The following is a 6,892-nucleotide window of genomic DNA, read 5'->3' on the forward strand; positions in this document are numbered from 1 at the left end:
TTATTCTGGTGTACAGTGTAAGTTGGTGGTCTAGCTTTTTTTTTTTTTTTTCATGTCACTGTCCAGTTCTCCCAGCACCATTTGTTGAAGAGGCTCTTCTCACTCCATTTTATGTTCCTTCCCCCTTTTTTGACTATTAGTTGACCATATACACCTGGGTTTATTTTTGAGCTCTCTATTCTGTTCAATTGATCTATATGTCTGTTCTTATGCCAGTACCAGGCTGTTTTGATTACCATGGCCTTGTAGTATAGTTTGACATCAGGTATTGCGCTTCTTCCTACTGTGTTCTTCCTCAAGATTGCTGTGGCTATTCGGGCTCTTTTTTGGTTCCATATAAATTTTTGAAGTATTTGTTCTAGGTCTGTGAAATATGTCATTGGTATTTTAATAGGGATTGCATTGAATCTATAAATTGCTTTGGGTAGTATGGACATTTTAATGATGTTGATTCTTCCCATCCATGAACATGGTATATACTTCCATTTATTTGTATCTTCTTTAATTTCTTTCTTCAGTGTTATATAGTTTTCTGAGTACAGGTCTTTTACCTCCTTGGTTAAGTTTATTCCTAGGTACTTTATTTTTCTTGTTGCTCTGGTAAATGGGGTTTTTCTTTTAGTTTCTATCTCTGAAATTTTATTGTTGGTGTTCAGAAATGCCTTTGATTTCTGAATATTGACTTTGTACCCTGCAACTTTGCCAAATTCATTTATTAGGTCAAGTAGTTTTTTCATGGCGTCTATAGGGTTTTCTATGTACAGTATCATGTTGTCTGCAAATAATGACAGTTTTACTTACTCTTTTCCAATTTGGATGCCTTTTATTTCTCTTTCTTGTCTGATTGCTATGGCTAGAACTTCCAAGACTATGTTGAATAGGAGTGGAGAGAGTGGACATCCTTGCCTTGTTCCTGACCTTAGGGGGAATGCTCTCAGTTTTTGCCCATTGAGTATGATGTTGGGTTCTCATATATGGTCTTTATTATGTTGAGGTATACTCCCTCTATTCCCAGTTTGCTGAAAGTTTTCATCATAAATGGGTGTTGTATTTTATAAAATGCTTTTTCTGTATCTATTGATATGATCATGTGGTCTTTGTTTTTCATTTTGTTTATGTGTTGTACTACATTTATTGACTTGCGAATATTAAACCATCCTTGCATCTGTGGGATGAATCCCACTTGATTGTGGTCTATAATCTTTCTAATGTGTTGCTGGATCAGTTTGCCAATATTTTGTTGAGGATTTTAGCATCTATGTTCATCAGTTTTATTGGCCTGCAGTTTTCTTTCTTTGTTGTGTTTTGACCTGGTTTTGGAATTCGGGTAATACTGGTTTCATAGAATGAGTTTGGGAGTCTTCCCTCTTCTTGGATTTTTTGGAAAAGTCTGAGGAGGATAGGCGTTAGTTCTTTCCTAAATGTTTTGGAAAATTCACCTGTGAAGCCATCCGGTCCAGGGCTTTTGTGTGCCAGGAGTTTTCTGATTACTGCTTCAATTTCACTAGTTGTTGTTATTGGTCTGTTTAGGCTTTCTGCTTCTTCTTGATTCAGTTTTGGAGGATTATATGTTTCCAGAAATTTATCCATTTCATCTAGGTTCTCAAATTTCTTGCCATACAGTTGTTTGTAATAATTTCTTACAATCCTCTGTATTTCTGTGGTATCGGTTGTGATTTATCCTCTTTCATTTCTGATTTTATTTATTTGGGTCCTCTCCTCTCTCTCTTTTTCTTGTTGAGCCTAGTTAAAGGTTGTCAATTCTGTTTATCTTTTCAAAGAACTAGCTCCTACTTTTGTTGATCTTTTGAATTGTTTGTTTAGTCTCTATGTCATATAATTCTGCTCTGATCTTGATGATTTTCTTCCTTCTACTCGCTCTGGGGTTTGTTTGTTGTTCTTCCTCTAGTTCTTGTAGCTGTAGGGTTAAATTTTTTATTAGAGATTCTTCTATCTTTTTTAGGTAAGCCTGTATTGCTATGAACTTTCCTCTCAGGACTGCTTTCGCTGTATCCCATAGGTTTTTGGTTGTTGTATGTTCATTATCATTGGTTTCCAGAAACTTCTTGATTTCTTCCTTGATGTCATTGTTAACCCATTCATTATTTAATAGCATGTTATTCATTCTCTATGAGTTTGAATGTTTTTGAGTTTTTTCCTTGAGGTTGATTTCCAATTTTAAGCCATTGTGATCTGAAAAGATGCTTGACATAATTTCAATTTTCTTGAATTTGTTGAGGCTTGTTTTGTGTCCTACCATGTGGTCTATCTTTGAAAATGTCCCATGTGCACTTGAAAAGAAGGTATATTTTGCTTCTTTGGGGTGAAAACTTCTATATATATCAACTAAGTCCATTTGATGTAGAGTGTTGTTCAACATCTCAATATCTTTGGTGTTTCTTTCCTTTGAAGATATGTCCATTGTTGACAAAGAGGTGTTAAAGTCTCCTACTATGAGTGTGTTGCTGTCTATATTCTTCCTGAAGTCTTTCAAAATTTTCCTTACATATTTGGGTGCTCCTAAGTTGGGTGCATATATTTTTACAAGGGTTGTATCTTCTTGATGGATTTTTCCCTTAAGTATTATGAAATGTCCTTCTTTGTCTCTTTTTATGGCCTTTGCTGTGAAATCTGTTTTGTCTGATATAAGTATTGCTATCCCAGCTTTTTTTTCATGTTCATTGCTTGGAATACTTTTTTCCATCCCTTCACTTTCAGTCTGTGTAGATCTTTTGTTCTAAGGTGGGTCTCTTGTAGAGAGAAGATATGTGGGTCATGGTTTCTAATCCATTCCACTACCCTATGTCTTTTAATTGGAGCATTTAATCCATTTACATTTAAAGTTATTATCGATAGGTAGTTATTCATTGTCATTTTCTCCCTTTGTACTTGTGTTCCTCTGTGTCTCTCTCTGTTTCTTCATCTTCTTAAAGCAGACCCTTTTAGCATCTCTTGCAATGCTGCTTTGGTGGAGATGTATTCTTTTAGCCTCCTTTTGTCTTGGAAACTCTTTATTTCACCTTCCATTTTGAATGAGAGCCTTGCTGGGTAGAGTATTCTTGGTTGTAGGCCTTTGATTTTCATTGCTTGGAATATTTTTTTGCCATTCCCTTCTGGCTCATAGTGTTTCTGCTGAGAAATATGATGATAGCCTTATTGGAGCGCCCTTGTATGTTATTAGTTGTTTCTCTCTTGCTGCTTTTAGGATTCTCTCTTTGTCTTTGAATGTTGCCATTTTAATTATGATGTGTCTTGAAGTGGACCTGTTGGGGTTCATATTCATTGGGACTCTGTGCTTCCTGGACTTGCATGACTCTTTTTCTCCTCATGTTAGGGAAGTTTTCTGTCATTTGTTTTTCAAAGAGGTTTTCTATCCTTTGCTCTTCTTCTTCTCCTTCTGGAATTCCTATGATACGGATATTATTACGTTTCATGTTGTCCTGCATCTGTCTTAAAACCTCTTCATTCTTATTCAGTCTTTTTTCATTTTGTTTCACTGTCTGGGAGTTTTTTTCTACATTGTCTTCCAGCTTGCTGTTCTGATCTTCTGCTTCCTCTGGCCTGCTTTTAATTCCTTCTATTGTCTTCTTTAATTCAGCAATTGTATTCTTCATTTCCTCTGGCTCTTATTGATAGCTTCTATGTCCTTTTCCATGGTGGTGTAATTCTCAGTAAGTTCCTTGTAGTTTCCCTGGAGTTCTTTGTAGTTTTCCTTGAGCTTGCTGAGCTCATTGATCTTCCCCATAATCCATGTTTTGAATTCCATATCTGATAGTTTGCTTGCCTCTATTTCATTTAGCACTCTTTCTGGTGATTCTACGTTTCCTTTTGATGTGGGGTTGTTTCTCTGTCTCCCCATTTTTGTGACTCTTCTTGTTTGTTGCTGCTTCTTATATTGATCTGCCCCTGGTGGCATCAGATCATGTACCTGTCTGGCTCTAGGCAGCCTGTTGGGGACTACCAGGGATCTAATGCCTTTGTCTGTCTCCTCTAGTTGTTAATCTATTCAATCTGTGATTAGCCGTCAGGCTTAAAGACTGTGGGTGTGGCAGCTTAATTCCTGTAGGCAGGGCTTTTGCTTCCCCTCAGGCTGACAGCTCTTGGAGGGGAATGGTCTGCCTGCAGTACTGGGAATGAGTCAGCACTGAGACCCGGTTAGCTGCTCTCCCAGTTCTCCCCTCAAAACCACCACATCAAATTCTCCCCAAGTGTCTCCAGTCCTCCCTGCCTTCCCTCTGCTTGAACCCAGGGTAAGTGGGGAACAAAATATTTTCATACGTGATCCACTTAAAAGCTCTTTTTTTCCAGCTGTTTCTCTCTGGCTAGCAAAAAACCCTGTGACTTTTTGCTTTTCACAGCTGGATACTATTTTACTTTCCACTCTGTTGCTGTAGGCTGGGAAGCCCAGCTGGGGGTTTAGACCCTGCCCTTCTCAGGGGGAAACCCCAGTTGCTGAGCTGTTTCTCAGTCCCTTCAGCTGCCACCTGTGTGAGCCCAGCCAGCCCTTCCGCGTCTCCGCACTCCCTACTGGTCACGTTGTGATATAGCAGCCTTTTCTCTCTCTCCGTGGTTATAAGACTTCTCTCCAGCTAGTGTTCAGTTAGTCATTCCAGGTGTTTTCTCCAAAATTATGTTGTAAATCCAGACTGGTCCTGGGAGGAAGTTAGTGTAGCTTCCACTTACTCCTCTGCCATCTTGGATTTCTCTCCTCCCAACTTTTTAAATCATGTGACTGAGTTTTCCACCGTCCTGCCACTCAAGATACTGTATTCTTTATTGGAATAAATCCATAATAGAGTGAGAAAGGTTGAGAAGAAATAGGCATTACCTGAAAAACAATGTGATTATGGCATCTGTGCATAAGAAGGGATGGTGTATGAGTGAGTCAGCTGGCCGGAGAAAACTTGAACTGGACAAGAGCAGAAGTGTGGCCAGCAACCAGAGCTGGACCACCCACAGAGTAGGCACAGCTCCATGTCGCTGCTCGGATTTAAATTAAGTGAAATGAAACATGACTTAAAATTCAATTCCTCAGTGACACTAGGTACATCTCAAGTACACACTAATCACATAGCCAGTGGTACGTAATTACATGTAGATAGAGTGTGATTCCACCACTGCAGACGATTCTATGCTATCACAGTCCTAAAGAAATGCCGAGGAAAAGAGGAGATGTTGACATTTTTTCAAAGAACAAAAAGAACTGAAAGAGATCATTTTATATCATGGTTGACCATGATTTATAGTGTAGGTGCACCAAATAGTCCCTGTAAAAAGTTTCAATATGTAAGTACGTAAGGGCTTTAAATGTTCCTTGTAAGAAGTAGCAAGGACTTGCTAAAAGGCCTTAGAAAAAGGAATGTAAGAAGGAGTGTTATAGCAATTAGTGATTTACAAGCTAAAAGGACTTCAGCCTCTATCACCTCCCATTTGCTTGCTTGTGTCTGGTTTATAACATTTGTGAAGGTTGTGCTTTGCAGAATGTCTAGCCCTTTGAAAATAAATTGCTTCACAGGGAGTTCGTCCCTGGCTGAAGAGCTATACTGCCGTCGAATTTCTGTTCCTGTTACTGCCAAGACATTCCTGCAGCCCTGCCCAGCCCCCTCTTCCTAAGGCTATTCCCAGCCAAAGAAGAAACAAAGAGACTGCACCCGTATAAAAACCCAGCGTTTAGACTCCATTGTAGGTTGGAGCATGTTAGAGACCTGCTCAGGGTCTGCCCAACTCCTGGCCATTATTAAAAATCCTTTGCTTAACTTTATACACCGCTTCAGAGTGTTCAATCTCACCTATGTAGCCGTAACAATAGCTTTATAGTTTTTGATACTCTCCAGGTTTCCAGATTACCTATATTACTTCAGAAAACTGTGTTGTGTTATTGTTTTGTGATCACAAAGTACAGCTGTCTTCTCATTCTAACTCAATTCTCAACAACTCTGCTACTCACTGTCTTCTGCAACAACCCAGTCCTAACCCTGCTGGCTCAGTCTTCACTGCTCATCTAGCCAAAAATATTCTTGAATGAAGATAAGAGTTAAGAAGGGAGTGCTCCCTTTGGTAGCACATATACTAAAATTGGAATGATACAGAGAAGATTAGCATGGCCCCTGTGCAAGGATGACACACAAGTTCGTGAAGTGTTCCATATTTTTTATACCACTTTACACTGGTCTGAATGGCCATCATTAACAAATCAACAAACAACAAGTGTTGATAAGGATGTGGAGAAAAGGGAACCCTAGTGCACTGTTGGTGGGGATGCAGACTGGTGCAGCCACTATGGAAAACAGTATGGAATTTCCTAAAAAAACTAAAAATGGAACTTTCTTTTAAACCAGTGATTCTATTGTTAGGACTATACCCGAAGAATCCTGGAACCCCAATTCAGAAGAACTTATGCACCACTATGATCATAGCAGCACTATTTACAATAGCTAAGTGCTGGAAACAACCTAAGTGTCCATCTGTAGATGAGTGGATTAAAAAACTGGTACATTTACACAATGGACTACTACTACTCAATAGAAAGAAAAAAGGAACTCTACCATTTGCAACAACATGGATGGAACTAGAGAGAATTATGCTTAGTGAAATAAACCAGGCAATGAAAGAAAAATATCATATGATTTCGCCTAATATAGGAAACTAATGAACAACACAAACAAAAGAGCAAAATTGAACCAGAGGCATGTAAACAAGGAAAAGACTAACAGTTACCAGGGGGGAGGGGGGAGGGAGAGAAAGGGGGTAAGTAGGGGAAGGGTCTAGTAAAGGAACTAGTATAAATAACACATGGACATGGACAACAAGGTGAGGATTGACTGTGGGAGAAGAGGTGGGCTGTGTAGGAGGGGAACAATGGGGGGAAAGTGGGAAAATGTAATAGAAAAAC

At 39.0% G+C, this 6,892-nt stretch overlaps 1 non-coding gene across 1 annotated transcript; it reads left to right on the forward strand.

Annotated features, from left to right (window-relative positions):
- Nucleotides 1–6,045: 6,045 nt before the first annotated feature.
- LOC150000450 (U6 spliceosomal RNA) lies at nucleotides 6,046–6,152 on the forward strand. Its single transcript, XR_016513880.1, has one exon. It is a non-coding gene; the product is annotated as a U6 spliceosomal RNA (small nuclear RNA).
- The last annotated feature ends 740 nt before the right edge of the window (nucleotides 6,153–6,892 follow it).

This window comes from Furipterus horrens, unplaced genomic scaffold (assembly GCF_987537825.1).
Source record: "Furipterus horrens unplaced genomic scaffold, mFurHor1.1.pri manual_scaffold_10, whole genome shotgun sequence".
Lineage (NCBI taxonomy): Eukaryota > Metazoa > Chordata > Mammalia > Chiroptera > Furipteridae > Furipterus > Furipterus horrens.